The sequence below is a fragment of the Lithobates pipiens genome, unplaced genomic scaffold (genome assembly GCF_037356315.1).
Source record: "Lithobates pipiens isolate NorthernLeopardFrog02 unplaced genomic scaffold, aLitPip1_a1.2 Scaffold_13, whole genome shotgun sequence".
Classification (NCBI taxonomy): Eukaryota; Metazoa; Chordata; class Amphibia; order Anura; family Ranidae; genus Lithobates; species Lithobates pipiens.
Window position 1 is genome coordinate 517,671,601 of NW_027507718.1, and position 15,955 is coordinate 517,687,555.

Here is a 15,955-nt window from a genome sequence, read left to right on the forward strand (position 1 = left end):
TATACACACGTGGGCGCATGTGTGTATGTTTTTTTGTCCATAAAGCAGAGCTGCAGGCACAAACTTCTAGTGAAAGTACAGAGTAAGAAAAAATAGTTTTTTTGTGCGTTGCGCTGCTGGATTATATATGTCCTGGATGGGGGGAGTGAGGAAGGAAAAAAAGAGGGGGTTTTTTATGGGGGAGGGGAAAAAGGTTTGGGGGAAAAAAAAACGCTGAAGTTGATAAATTGGTGTGGCGGATTTAGGGATGTCAAGTCTGCTTATCACAGAGTTTTGCAACTCTTAAAAATTGCACACGCTCGTGGAATGGTGCCAAACGTCGCTACTTAAAAATCCCCAAAGGCGACGATTTAAATTTTTTTACTGGTTATATGTTTTGAGTTACAGAGGAGGTCTAGGGCTAGAATTATTGCTCTCGCTCTAACGTTTGCAGTTATACCTCACATGTGTGGTTTGAATACCGTTTTCATATGTGGGTGGGACTTACGTATGCGTTCACTTCTGCATGTGAGCACATGGGGAAAGGGGCGCTTTACATTTTTTTTTTTTTTTTATTGTTCATTTTACTTTATTTATTTTAGTTTGACATTTTTTTCCCCAAAAATAAATTTTTTGATCACTTTTATTCCTATTACAAGGAATGTAAACATCCCTTGTAATAGGAATATGGCATGACAGGTCCTCTTTACAGTGAGATATGGGGCCAAAAAGACCCGGCATCTCACCTCTAAGCTGGGAAGCCTGAAAAAAAAAAAAGATTCTGGCTTTGATCGTATTGGCGAGTCGGTAGAAGCACCGGAGGGCGGCGGGGGGGGGGGGGGGATGTCTATGGCTGGGTATTGCAGGGTATCACCGACTATGGCTGGGTATCTCAGAGTATGGCTGGGTATCTCAGAGTATGGCGTTGCAGATTATTGCGTTGCAGAGCATTGCAGGGTATTGGCGGGTGTTGCAGAGCATTAATGTTAATAATTCTTTGAAGTTTCTTTATTTGATTTTGTACCAGTGGGAGGGAAATTGTATGAAAGAGGTATAAAATATGCGGTAGTAAATACATTTTGGGCGATCCTTCCAGCCCATGAGGCCGGAACATGGCCCAGTTCTTTCGTTAGCTACGCAAGCCTGCCCACGAGGTCCTCCAAATTGGTTCTAAGCAAGATTTGGCTGGGAAACATTAACTGGATTCCCAAATATGGTAAGAAGGCTTGGGGGCCCAAGCAAAGGGAAAGTTGCCGGAAATTAATTGTTTGGTTGGTTGGTCTAGTCCCAAATTGAGCAGAAGCGATTTACTGTGATTTATTTTGTATAGGGATATCGTACTGAATGTGTCTAAAATTACTTGAACTGCAGGGAGGGAGACCATGGAATTTGTTAGGGCAACAATGACATCATCGGCATAGAGGCCAATTTTGTGATCAGTGTTTCCAATTGTTATGCCTGATATTAGGGGTTCAGCTCTGCACTAATGGTTCCATTACCATGGCAAATATTAGGGTGGATAGGTGGCAGCCCTGTCTGGTGCCATTAGTAATTTTAAATGGTGTGGATACAACACCGGAAGTCCACACACGTGCGGATGGTTGAGTATACAGACCTAGTATGGCTGATAGGAAGGTACCTGATATTCCGAAATTACAGAGAACTGCCTCCATATAGGGCCAATAGACTCTATCGAACACCTTCCCTGTGTTCAAAGAAAGGAAGAGAGAAGGCATTCGATTGTGCTCCACCCATTGAATTAAGTTGATAAATCGCCTAGTGCCATCTGAGGTTGTCTACTCGGCACAAAGCCAACTTTGTCTGGGTGTATGATTAGAGGGATAACTGTGGCGAGGCATTGTGCAAGGAGTTTAGCATGAAGCTTAGTGTCTGTATTTAGGAGAGAAATTGGTCTGTAGTTGGCGGGGATGTCAGTGGCTTTTCCTGGTTTAGGGATGGTGACTACTAATGCATCTAGGGACTCCTTGGGCATGTTGCCAGTACTCGCAAACTGGTTAAATGTGTTGCAGAGGTAAGGGACTAGGAGTTTGGGAAATCGTTTATAGTATTCATTGGGGAGTCCATCAGGACCCGGGGCTTTATGTTGAGGGAGTATTTTAATAAGCATGTGGACTTCCGTGGTTGAGAAAGGTTCCGCAAGAAGGTTGAGTTGTTCTGAGGAAATCAAGGTCAGGGAGATAGAGGATAGGAATTGTGCAATGGTTGTTTGGTTGGGCGGGGAGGCTGGTTCTGTCTCAGTGCATTTGTAGTTTTTGATGTAAAAGCTGCTAAATTAATTTTCTATATCTAGCGGGTTAGTTATGCATTTGCCTTGAGAGTTTGAAGAAGTGGAATTTTTTTATTAGAGAGTTGCCTCTTAAATTGTTTGGCCATGGAGGCACCAGGTTTATTGGTAGAGGTATAGGTTCGTATTTTAAGCCATTTAAGGTAATAATCAAAGTTCTTTTTAAGATGCTCACTGAGTTGGTATCTAAGTAGTTTTAATTCTGAGTACCTGGCTTCGGGGGGGGGGGGGGGGGGGGATTTTTTGTTGCTTGTTTTTAGAGTTCGAATTCAGTTTAGGAGGGTCTCTGTAATGAAATAATGATTCTTTTTGGATTGGGCACCCAATTTAATGAATAGACCTCGTAGGCAGACTTTGTGGGCGTTTCAGGTGATAGCATGATCAGTTACAGAACCTACATTATGCTGGAAATAATTCTCAATCTCGGATTTTATTTGGGTCTCAAATTTTGGATTATTGAGAAGAGATGTATTTAGTCTCCAGATTGTATGTCTGGGAGTTTGGGAAAGAGGGGCTAATTTGATTGTGACCATTGCATGGTCGGACCAGGAAATTATTCCTATTCTGGCATCAGTAATGGAATGAAGTAGGTGTTTATCTGTGACAAAAAGGTCAATCCGAGAGTAAGAGTGATGTGGGGGAGAGAAAAAGGTGTAATCTCTTTCCAAATTGTGCAGGCATCTTCATGAATCAAATAGATCTCTTTTGAGTAGGGCAGAAAGTGAAGAGGGCCTAAGGCCAATTGTATTTGAGGTATCTAGGTCTGGGTCGACAACTTAGTTAAAGTCTCCACAGATTATCAAGGGCGAGGATCTGTAAGGTTTCAGTTTAGCAAAGAGGGCTGTGTAAATTTTTTTTGCCGGCTGTATTAGGAGCGTATATATTAACTATCATAAGAGGGCGGTTATCAATTGTGGTGGAAAGGATTAGGTATCTGCTGTCCTCATCAGATTCTGTGTGAAGTAATAAAAAATTTACTTTGGTGCTTATGGCGATCATCACCCCTCTCTTCTTCAGGGGGGCATTAGCAAAGAAACAATGAGGATAGTTTTTGTGACCATATGAGGGTTGTTTGAGTTTCTAAAAATGAGTCTCTTGCACACAGAGAACATCTACGTGCTGGGCTAGGGCTTCTTTCCAGAGCAAATTTCATTTAAAAGGTGAGTTTAGGCCTTTTACATTTAAAGAGGTGAGGCTAAGGGCCATAGCGGGAAAAGGGGTGAGGTGGAGTGCGCGAATAGAAACAGACTACCTCCTTTGTCGGGGATTAACAGGTGTCAAACAAAGATGCAGTGGTTGTAAAGGCTAGCTATTGATAACACAAGGTATGCTTTACAAAATATACAACTTTAAGAAAATATGGACAGTTATGCAAATACAACTAGTGATAAACAGTGCTTGAATAAACTGTAGTAACAACAAATAACACAAACCAGTGTGCTTAGCACACTTTAAACTGGGGGGTGATAAAGGGTGATGAATATAGGCCTTATCCAGGCTGGATTCAGATGGCTGGTGGATCAGGTGGGCATCGATCAATGCTTTTAGGTTGTTTTGGATGCCGCATTTCCTGAGTTACATGACGTGCAAGGGGAATTATTTTACCCTGCATCCCCAGAGGCAATGGGGAGGAGACCCAAATTTTTCAGTTTTTTGTACCCATCTTTTGGTGTGAGGATTGGTACCATTTGGTGCTGGTGTGAGACCAGCAATTTAGTTGGGAAGCCCCATCTGTAGATCATTTTTTTTCTGCTGGAGGATAGATATAATGGGACTGAAAGCTCTACGCATTTCCAACGTGGCTGGAGATAAATCAGTGAAGAGCTTGAGGTTGGTGTAGGGGACTTGGAGAGGTTTGGTTGTTCTGGCGGTGGCTAGGATTTGCTCCTTAGCGTGGAAAAAATGGATCCGAGCCAGAACATCTCTGTGAATGTCATATGAGATGTGTGACGGTTTTACGATTCTTTGAGCTCTGTCTATTAGTGCTTCACGGACATTGATGCGTGGGAGCAAAGAGGTAATGAGTTGCAGGTAGGAAGTTATTTCATTTGGTTTAATTGATTCCGGAATACCCCTAAATGTAATATTATTTTGCCTGGAGCGATCTTCTAAATCTGCGAGCTTCATTTTGATGTTATGAATTTCCTCTGTATGGTGATCGTGTGCATCTAGTAGCTCATTAAGTGCTTTAGAATAGTCCTGCAGGTTCTCCTCTAAAGCATCTGTTCTTTCCTCCAACCAATTAATTCTGTCATGAATTTGGGACATAGAAAATTGCAGCTCTCTGTGCAAATCCTGCTGTCGGGTGAGAAGCATTGATTTCAGCATTGCTTCCGTGACAGTATTATCAGTAACAGGGATAGCTGCCAGAGAGGGGCCCTGCTGACTATTTTGTGTGCCTGCCACCACGGAGGATCATAGCTGTTTTTTAGCCTGGGGCTCCTTATTGGGGGATTTAACAGGGGAGGTAGCCAGTCTCTTACCTCTGTCTGGCTGCTGTCCCAATATGGAATCCACTGGGGGAGGAAGAGTGTCCACGCTGTCCCTCCTGTTCAGCACTGGTGGGTCCCCTGTACGCTGCAGCCGGCGGAGTGGAGGCTTCCGATGTGCTGGCAATGCTTGCATGCCTCGTGTTGCAGAGGGCAGCACCATCTTGATGGGACTGCATGGCCACGACTGGCGGATAAAAATCTGTCAGACGGCACAGAGCTGGCGGGTTGTATCGCCGCCTAGTCATGCCCTGGGGTGTCTCTGAGTCCTCCCTGCTCTTAAGAGGTGAGAGGCAGGGAGGATAGTTGCGGCAGGTTTCTGGAATCTGGCCGTGGATCAGGAGCACGGGCTTCAAGCTTCCATCCCGGTCCGCGGCAGGCCACTCCCCCCTCCAGCTAATACTTTTTAACCACTTGCCGACATGCACATTTATATTGGCAGAATGGCACGGGCAGGCAAAGCAACATATTTATATACATTGCTTTAGACCTGCCCCCTAGCAGGCATTTGCCGTGGTCTCCGTGACTATGCCCACGAGACCTGCGGACCCGGTGTCCCACGATCGGGTCTGGGAACGGAAGAATGGGGGGATGCCTTTTAAACAAGGCATCTCCCTGTTCTGCCTAGTGACACAACACTGATTGTCTGCTCACTCTCATCGGGAGCAGCGATCAGTGACATGTCACAGTAAGCCATGCCCCTTAACAGTTAGAATCACTTCCTAGGACACACTTAACTCTTTCCCCACCCCCTACTGGTTAACTCCTTCCCTGCCAGTCACATTTATACAGTAATCAGTGCATCTTTATAGCACTGATCAATGTATAAGTGTGAATGGTCCTAAATAGCGCTAAAAGCGTCCGATGTGTCCACCATAATGTCGCAGTCACAATAAAAATTGCAGATTGCTGCCATAACTAGTAAAAAAAATGTAATTATAAAAATGCCATAAAACGACCCTCTATTTTGTAGACGCTATAACTTTTGTGCAAACCAATCAATATACGCTTATTGCAATTTTTTTACCAAAAATATGTAGAAGAATACATATCGGCCTAAACTGAGAAAAAAAATAGCTTTTAAAAAAAAAAAAAATGGTGATATTTATTATAGCAAAAAGTACAAAATATTGCTTTTTTTTAAATTTACGCTCTGTTTTTGTTTATATTGCAAAAAATAAAAATCGCAGAGGTGATCAAATACCACCAAAAGAAAGCTCTATTTGTGGGAAAAAAAAGGACATACATTTTGTTTGGGAGCAACTTTGCACGACAGCGCAATTGTCCGTTAAAACAACGCAGTGCCGAATCGTGGCCCGGTCATGGCAGCCAAATGGTCTGGGGCGGAAGTGGTTAAGCAGTTATGGATAATTTTTTTTTCTTCTCAAGCTAAAGGTTTTACACGAGTGAACAAATGTTTGAGTATTGTAAGCCTCCCTGTCAGTGGTAAATGGTTTGTCTCAACCCTCTAACTGCCACTTTCCACGAAAGTTAGAGGGTCTGGTAAAGGAAGTCTGGTAAAGAAAGCTGAATTGGCTGAATCAAGAAGTAAAAATAATAATAATATAAAGTAATGCAGCCACACTTTATCTAAGAATTGGTAAGCTGCAATATATACATTTTTTCATCTATGGTTTTAATACCACTTTAAAAAGTTCCTTTTATTTAATATACTGAGTAGGGATGAGCCGAACAACCCCCCCCCCAGGTTCGGTTCACAGCAGAACATGCAAACAGAAAAAAAAATAGTTTGAACACGTGAACACCGTTAAAGAGGAAGTAAACCCTCTCTTCAAAAAAAAAAAAAAAACACCCTGCAGGACAAAGGCATAATGAGCTAGTATGCATATTACTTACCTGAGATCGAAGCCCCCGAAGCGACCCTCGTTCACCTCCTCCGTCTCTGACATGATGACTTGGCGTGTCTTCTGGGTATTGACTGGCCGGAGCAGCGATGACGTCACTCCCACTCATGCCTCCCATCCATGCGTGCTGGTGCCGCCACTAATAGCATGATCGCCACTAGAAATGGCACGCTCAGTGCGCCTGCGCCCGATGTCTATGGCGCATGTGCCGTAGCCATCTGTGCTGCTATTTCTGCAAATATCTCCTAAACCTTTTAGGGTTGGGAGATATTTCTTGCACCTAATCTAGGCTTACCTGTAGGTTAAAATGGTTGTAATGTATTTGCAATCACTTTAAAGTCTATGGGACACGAACATAAAAATCAAAAGTGCTAAATTTAAAGGCTTATATGCAAGTTATTGTCATAAAAAGTGTTTAGGGACCTGGGTCCTGCCCCAGGGGACATGTATTAATGCAAAAAGTTGTAAAAACAGATGTTTTTTCGGGAGCAGTGATTTTAATAATGCTTAAAGTGAAACAATAAAAGTGAAATATTCCTTTAAATTTCATACCTGGGGGGTGTCTATAGTATGCCTGTAAATAGGTGCATGTTTCCCGTGTTTAGAACAGTCAGAGAGCAAAATGACATTTCTAAAGGAAAAAAAGTAATTTAAAACTACTCGCAGCTATAATGAATTGTCAGTCCTGGCAATACACATAAAAGTCATTGAAAAAAATGGCATGGGATTCCCCCAAAGCCGGGCCTGGTATGAATATTAGGGGGAACCCCAAACTAAAATTTAAAAAAAGAATTACATGGGTGTCCCCCCAAACTCCATACCAGGCCCATCAAGTCTGGTAGAGATAGTAAGGGGAACCCTGCGCCAATTTTGTGGCCCCCCTCAAAATCCATACCAGACCCTTATCCTAGCACGCAACCTGGCAGGCCACAGGAAGAGAGTGGGGATGAGAGAGCTCCCCCTCCTCACCCGTAGCAGGCCACATGCCCTCATCATGGGGAGGGTGCTTTGGGGTACCCCCAAAACACCTTGTCCCCATGTTGATGGGCGCAAGGGCCTCATCCCCACAACCATTACCCAGTGGTTGTGGGGGTCTGCTGGTGGGGAGCTTATCAGAATCTGGAAGCCCCCTTTAACAAGGGGACCCCCAGATCCTGGCCTCCCCCTTGTGTGAATTGGTAATGGGGTACAAATGTACCCCTACCATTTCACGGAAAAAGTGTGAAAATGGTAAAAAAAAACACAAGATACAGCTTGGGACAAGTCCTATTAAAAAATAAAAAAATACGTTTCCCAAGAAGTCCATTTATCTCCTTCTTCTCTCGCTCCGATGGACCAAAAACAAAAAAAGCCACACGTCACCACCGATCTGCCTCCATGGGAGGCACCTGCCATAATAACCAGCCTCTCAGGTGACAGTTCTTTTATAACTGAGGACGGGGCCACACGATGATGTTGCCAGGTGACCCAGACCCCTCTGATGCACAGGGTCATCCCTATGGCTTTCCCATAGCGCCAGAGGGGGGAGGGCCACCCATTTACATAACCGGTGGCCCTGCCCCCCTCTGACGCTGATAAGTCATTGACTGTTAAGGACATGGCTCCTGCTTCCTGGCCTGCTCCTTAACAATAGTAATGAATTTTGTTACCCGCTGACATCTGATGAGTCATTGGTTGGTAAGGACACGGCTGCTTGCTTTCCTGCCCGCTCCTTAACAACAGCTATTCTTCACACAAAATTCAGATCGGTCGATACATTTTCAAGCAATTCAAATTGTTCTGAAAATTTGGAAATAAAATAAACAATTTTTTTTCTAGAAATTCGTTACTATTCTTATACAGAAATTTGGATAAATCTCCTAATAACCCAAAATTTGTCAAAATTTTGTTTCGGACCAAAACAAATTGCAAATGTCAATCTCATCAATGCTTTGCCATTTCCTCTGTGTTGAATCACACATGCAGCAGTGCTAATGTAATGAAAGACTTCATGGTGAGCTCTCGATTAATTAAACTGCCTGTTTGTGTCTGTGTCAGATCTAATTACTATTTAGCTCTCACCTGCACACTAGGTTTAGAGACAAAAGGATTGTGGGATATGGAGTTTCAGTTTTCATATTACAAAGGACATGTATTAACCTGTGCAGTGCCATGTCCCATCCCTCATGTTTTAACACAAACAGAAACTTCTGAAACCGGAATGGGAATATTTAATCTACTATAGGCTCTGTATACAGGGCAACACTTGATACCTTGATACTACATGATGAATGTGCATCCTAAGCAAGTGAAAAACACAAAATTTAGGTAGAATGGTTTAAAAAAAGCCTTTTAAATAAGGAAACAGGGTTAACCCGGGGACATAAGAAAGCAAGAAATGGCTGCTAGTGAAATTCTGACACCTGCTACTATGACAGAAATGGAAAATAAATCTGCTTAAAGTGTTACTAAACCCAGGAACCTGCATTCACTATATCCGATCTCCCACAGTACACAGAACATGGAAATGCAATTGTTTTGGTAAATATAAACTGCAAAATACCTTTTCTCATCAGCAATCTTGTGACTTCTATCAGTGTCTGGTTAAAGCTTGTAGGAGGAGTTTTCATTCTCCTTTGATTTCTACTTGTGAGGCTGCAGGACCCCTGACCCTCTGTCTGGACAGTGCTGATTGGTCCTGTGTTGACCATTTGCACCCTCCCAATAAAATACAAAAATAAATCTCTCTAGCAATACACACCAAACTGAGCATGTGCAGCTTGCCCCCAAGGCTTTGTTCTTCGGTTCAGCAGATACATTGGGGAGTGTGGAATAATGGGAGGATCAGATAAGACAGGATTAAACAGCCTTTTTACACAATGCAGAGAATTAGCCCCTTAGGATCCACAATGAGTATAACAAGTATGCTTTACTGCATATACAGACTGATTTTACTGCTGTGGGTTTAGCAACACTTTAACCACCTCCTGCCCACGCTATAGCCAAAATATGGCTACAACATGGGCCTTAATTGCCAGGAGAGTGTCCATGTACGTCCTCCTGAAAATGTGCTGCCTGCATGCCCCCTACTGTTTGTGATCAGCGAGTCAATGAGAACCGGCTGATCACCGATCCCGGCCCCTTGCCACATGGTCAGCCAATCACAGCTAATCACTTGATGTAAACAGAAGATCGTAAAATGGCTTTTTTTCTCACACTGACAGCGCAAGGAGAAAAAAAAACAGATTAGCGGCTTCTGTCAGAGGGACATCGGTCCCAATCACAGAGAGCCACTGCTGCTAGGCAGTGCCCACCAGTGCCACCTGCCAGTGTCCACCAGTGCCACCTAGCAGTGCATATAAGTACTGCCCATCAGTGCCCACCAGTGCTACCTATCAATGTCCACCAGTGCCACCTATCAGTGCCTCATCATCAGTGCCACCTATCATTGCTGTCTATCAGTGTCACCTATCAGTGCCTATCAGTGCCACCTATCAGTGCCCTTCAGTGCCACCTATCAGTGCCACCCACCAGTGCCGCCTCATCAGTGCCCACCAGTGTCATCTTATCACTGCCTATCGGTGCAGCATATCAGTGCCCATGAGTGCTGCCTCATCTGCGCTTACATGTTTTTAAACTTTTATAACAATTTATGAAACAAAAATATGAAAAAAGTATTTTTTTTTGATTAAATACCACCAAAAGAAAGCTCTATTTGTGTAAAAAAATGATAAAAATGTCATTTGGGTATAATGTTGCATGACCACGCAATTGTCAATCAAAGTGTGAGAGCACTTAAAGCTGAAAATTAGCCTGGGCAGGAAGGGGGTGAAAGTGTCCAGTAATCAAGTGGTTAATAGGGCATAAGAAACAATAAAATGTGAACATGTTATAGCAGGCAGGGGTGAGGTTTCTTTAAAGCTAGGCTTTCATATTGAATAATTAAAGATTAGTTGAAAATAAAAATGAATTACAATTCCATATTTCAAGATTAAAGAGTCCGAAATAAAATAAGACAAACCTCTTTAATAAAAATATGAAGATAACGAAGAAAGCCAATGCGTGTTTTAAGATATTTTAAGAGTTTTAACAATCATGTTTTGTGTCACCAGTCAGAAGTATAATAAAAATATAACACAAAATTGTATAAAAGATGTGAAGAACAGTAAGAAGATCAATTCACATGCACTGAATAGCTGAACTTTCTGCTGCTTTCCTACAGAGATCTATAGAAACTAATATACTGCTAATCTGCATTGTACTGAAAATGAATGCATCTCTGTATCACCATTAGAACTATGAGAACGTTTCACCTATGGGACGTTCTGTTTTTTGGCAGTACGCTTTTAATTATAACAAGCAGATCTAAGATGAAATCTCCTACCACGGCATGCCATCTTAGAATAAGGAAAGCAGGATTTGAAATTTATGACAATTTCCAAGCTGGAGATATCATAATTGATGGAATCTTTTCATTGAGCAGCGGGACATTTGATTTAGTCTCTCCAGAAGGACCCATCATATTTTGTGCAGAGTAAGCTTTGGTTGATCTGATTCCGATTATTCTGTTGTATTATAATTTGAGATTTGATGCATACTACTTTACCAAGGGCAAATACATTTTAACTATATGTTAATGAACTTTAAAGAGCTCTGTAGCGTTTACAAATTAAAGTGGTCCTTTTCAGTAACTTCATAAATTTGCATGAACATATAATTACTGACGTCACAGTATATAGCAACAGAATAATTTTTCAGAAAAGCTTCACATTTCATTTCTAAGACTAAGTTTACACTTGCAGGTGAGTGCAGTAAAAAAAAAAAGGCCCTAGAGCTGTATTTTTACCACCACCTGACTGCCCCCCATGGTAGCTGTACAGAGGTATACACATGCCATGATTGTGATGCTTTGCACTGCAGCATGGAAAACACTATCCCCCCCCCCCCCCCCAATGTTTGCAGTGGGTTGTACTGTCCTCTGAACAAATTGGGGGATTATTTTTTTCAAATTAATGAGGCATCGTATGTGTAAATAGACCTAAAAATTTGTCCTTGAGCTCCAATCCAGCAACTTTTTCTTAGGTTGAGCTGACACCATCTCCTCCTCCCCACGGTTCAGACTATAAAGTTGTAACTTGCAGAAATTGGCAAGTGGGGGTGAGTTTTGAAGTTCACAAACTTAATTTTCATCACATCATCACTGGATGAGATAGACAAGAGGGGCTGATCTCCAACTCTTAGATTACCTGAAAAAGGGGTTCTATGAATGGCAGCAGTGCTGAGCATGACCCCTCAGTGGTCAGTCTGCAGTGGAGTACCCACTCACACAGCACCACATCAGGATCCAGAATACAATAAATAGTGTTTGATAGAAGAAAGGAAAATGGACGGCTGTCTCAGCTATTTGGGAGGCGTGGATCACTTATAGAAATTCTCAGCTGTATTAAGAATTGATACGAAACAGTGTTTGACCTATCATCAAGATGCATTGTTCTTTCTGATCTTATTTGGTGATAAGGTTGACCCATGTATGATGTACTATTTCGCTGACAGTAGATGGAGGGGTAGCTGGTGGGGCCCCCACCCCCTCTCCATCTGTTCTCTTCTGTGTTTGTTCCCTCTCCCCCCCCCCCTTGTCTTTTTCTTTCTCTCTCTCTTTTCTTCCTTTACCTGAGTCCTACTACATAGCGGTTGTGGAGCTGGGGGCTGACTGGAGTAGTCGGCTCTGACCTCTGGACCGTCATTGACTTACTGAACGATTATGAATAGCTCTTAAGACCCCGCATTTTCAGTTGTTCTGATAGATTACTAGACTTGTAGATTGGCAGTATGGAGAATATTATTTGTAAAAAGAGGAAAAAGTGCAGTGCTAACTGAATACAAGTAATGAATTGATCACCCAAACTATGCATACAAAATAACATATAGTGACATAAATTATAAGAATGCAATGTGAATCAAATAAATTAGAATAGAAAAAAAAGTTAAAACTTTTTGCTAGATATGTGATGAAAAAAGTCCAAAGGATGGTAAACAATAAATTAATAAAGTGTCCAAAAAGTGTTGGTGAAGTCCAAAAATGATACTGTAAGTGACTATCAAACAAATAGAGATTCCATGAGTGTCCAACCCAGCAAGTGACAAACGTAATCCACCACCGACAGCACAAAACGCTTACCGGAAAACACGGTGACACACACAAGCATATACTTGGTGGGTCAAAAAGGCTTAGTAATATAATTCCAGAGGTCTCGGATTATTAGATGCAGATCAGACTTTTCCAGGGATCGCTCTCAGATAATAGGATCAGATTATAACAGGATCAATCTCACCAGAGGAGCCAGATAGGAAGAGAGAAGGAGGAACATAGCATAATTCCGTATAAAAGGTGTTTATTAGGACAGAAATGTAGGAAATGCACTTACATGTTTCCGAGTAATGACAAGCGCTTATAAAGGACAAAAACAGATTTTTTTTTTAATTCTAATTTATTTGATTCACATTGCATTCTTATAATTTATGTCACTATATGTTATTTTGTATGCATAGTTTGGGTGATCAATTTATTACTTGTATTCAGTTAGCGCTGCACTTTTTCCTCTTTTTACATATGCTATTTATTTACACCTTTAGTGCCGGCTGCTAAGTATTGGGATAGCGTGGTATATACATATATTACTATATCTACACATTTTGGAGAATATTATTGGTTGCGAAATTAATAGAAAGGCTATTATATTCTTCAATTTTGATTGTTATGCAAATGTTGTATTCCACAATGTTTCTTTTTACTTTATGTGTATGTGCTCTGTTTACAACTGTATGATGTGCTGTAAATGGAACCTTTTTGACGTGTTTCACATGATTAATCATAGCTGTGGGACCACTGACCCCAGTCTTTCATTTATACATATAATCTACCGGTCACCTGAACAGACATATCCTCTCCAGATTGCGATCAGGTGTAGTTCTTCAAGGCTTTCACACACATGAAAAAAGGAGTGGGTGTGGAGGGGATCAATGCAAATGGCATGTTGAAATTAATCCGAAATGGAGGGTAAAAAATGGAAAGAAATCTTGGGTCCATATAAATAAACTGCAAATGATCGCTTACCAAACAACTCCAAATTTCATTTTGAAGTACTTGCACACCAATGAATGACACTCCATGCCCATGTATCTAATATACACCCAATAAAAACATTTTGTGAAAATTATACATAAATATGTGCACATGGACATAAATGCATCTTTTAAAAGTAAGTAAAAATAAAATAAAATAAAATAAATATATATATATATATATAGTCAACATTCGCCAAACAGTGTCCAAGGAAAACACCACCCAAATGGCAAAAAATAAGAAACATATACATATATGTACAAAGACCCTTACATTAGATTAGAAAAACTATACAGAAATACAAAAGATTCTATTAAATTATATAGCAAACTTGCCTCAACAAAACATGTGTATATTCAATAAAAATACTGTCCATCTACTTTACGGTAAATACTGAATATGTGATTTAGCTTTCACAATGTAGTCTTAGTATAATAATGATAGAACAATAGGATTAAATGTATGGACTAGGTATGCAGAATATAATAAAGGAAAATGCCAAAAAACGAATCAATTGACAAAAAGAATACCTAAATTGATGGATGCTTCAGTTAATCATAGAAGTGGGACACATCCCATTTGACGTTCAGTCCCTCCGGCTATGTAGCATTAAGATTAAGTATGCAGAACACTTCTCTTTTGCAGAGTGTTCTGAATCTATCTGCCCCTGTAATGGACACAGTAATCCTTTGATTATATATGTATGTATAACTAAACACGAGACATCTTTACCATGTACATCATTCCAATGTCTAGCAATGTTAGTTGAATGGTTCTTTTCGATATCATACAAGTGATTGTGGAGATGGTCTCTCAACTGTTGAGTAGCCCGTCCCACGTATTGAATGTTACATTACTCACAAGTGATGTCATAGACCAGAAATATTGTGTTACAGTTGATGAATGAAGGAAGCCTAAATATTTTACTTGTGGTAGCTGAACAAAAAACATTACCCCTCTTTATATAGGAGCAACTAGCACACATTTTACCCCCACATCTATAAGTACCTTTAAACTGCAGCCAATGAGAACTTTGACTGGTACTAGTATACAAACTGGGAGATAAATATCTCCCTAATGTGGGGGCCCGACGAGATAATGTTCTGATGCTGCCTGTCAAAATTTGAGCATACATGGGATCATTAAGCAACAAAGGAAGGTACCTAGTGACAGTGTTCCTAATTTTAATTTTAATTTTAATAAATTCCACACTGTAGGGGGTGGAAATACAGGAGTGTTGACATTTAAAGGAAACCCTTTTCTATTTGTACTTCTATTGGGATCCCTATCCATGATTAGGGATGAGCCGAACACCCCCCGGTTCGGTTCGCACCAGAACTTTCGAACGGACCCCACGTTCGTTACGAACGTTAGAACCCCATTGAAGTCTATGGGACTCGAACTTTCGAAATGGAAAGTGCTCATTTTAACGGCTAATATGCAAGATATTGTCCTAAAAAGGGTTTGGGGACCTGACTCCTGCCTCAGGGGACATGGGTCAATGCAAAAAAAAAGTTTTAAAAACTGCCGTTTTGGCGGGAGCACTGATTTTAATGACGATTAAAGTGAAAAAAAAGTGAAATATTCCTTTAAATATGGTGCCTGGGGGGTGTCTGTAGTATGCCTATGAAGTGCCACGTGTTTCCCGTGTTTAGAACAGTCCCTGCACAAAATGACATTAAACGGAAATAACACCATTTAAAACTGCTTGCGGTTTTAATGTTATATCTGGTTCCTGCAATATGGTTGAAAATCATTGAGAAAAATGGCATGGGTAGCCCTCCCTGCCCATTACCAGCCTATTTGGGTCTTGTACGCATATTAAGGGGAACCCTGTACCCATATTAAAAAAAGGAAATGCGTGTGGCCCCCAGGCCCTATATACTCAGAACAGCAGTATACAGGCGGTGCAAACAAGACAGGGACTGTGTAGGTTTGTTGTGTTAAGTTGAATCTGTTTGTAATTTTCAACTGGTACATTTTTAAAGTGTAGCTCCAGTCAAAAAAAACTAGTTTTAAGCTTTTTGGAAAACATAGGGAAGGGTTATCACCCCTGTATAATTTGTTTTGTCGTCCATCTTTTTTCATCTCACTTGCTGCTGTCTCCTTGCGTTTGCAAGTAGGAGATGTTTGTAAGTTGGATGTTTGAAAGTAGGGGCCTGCCCTATATGCTCTGCAGAAATGGCGGAACAAGGTGTTGGTTTTGCCACAACAT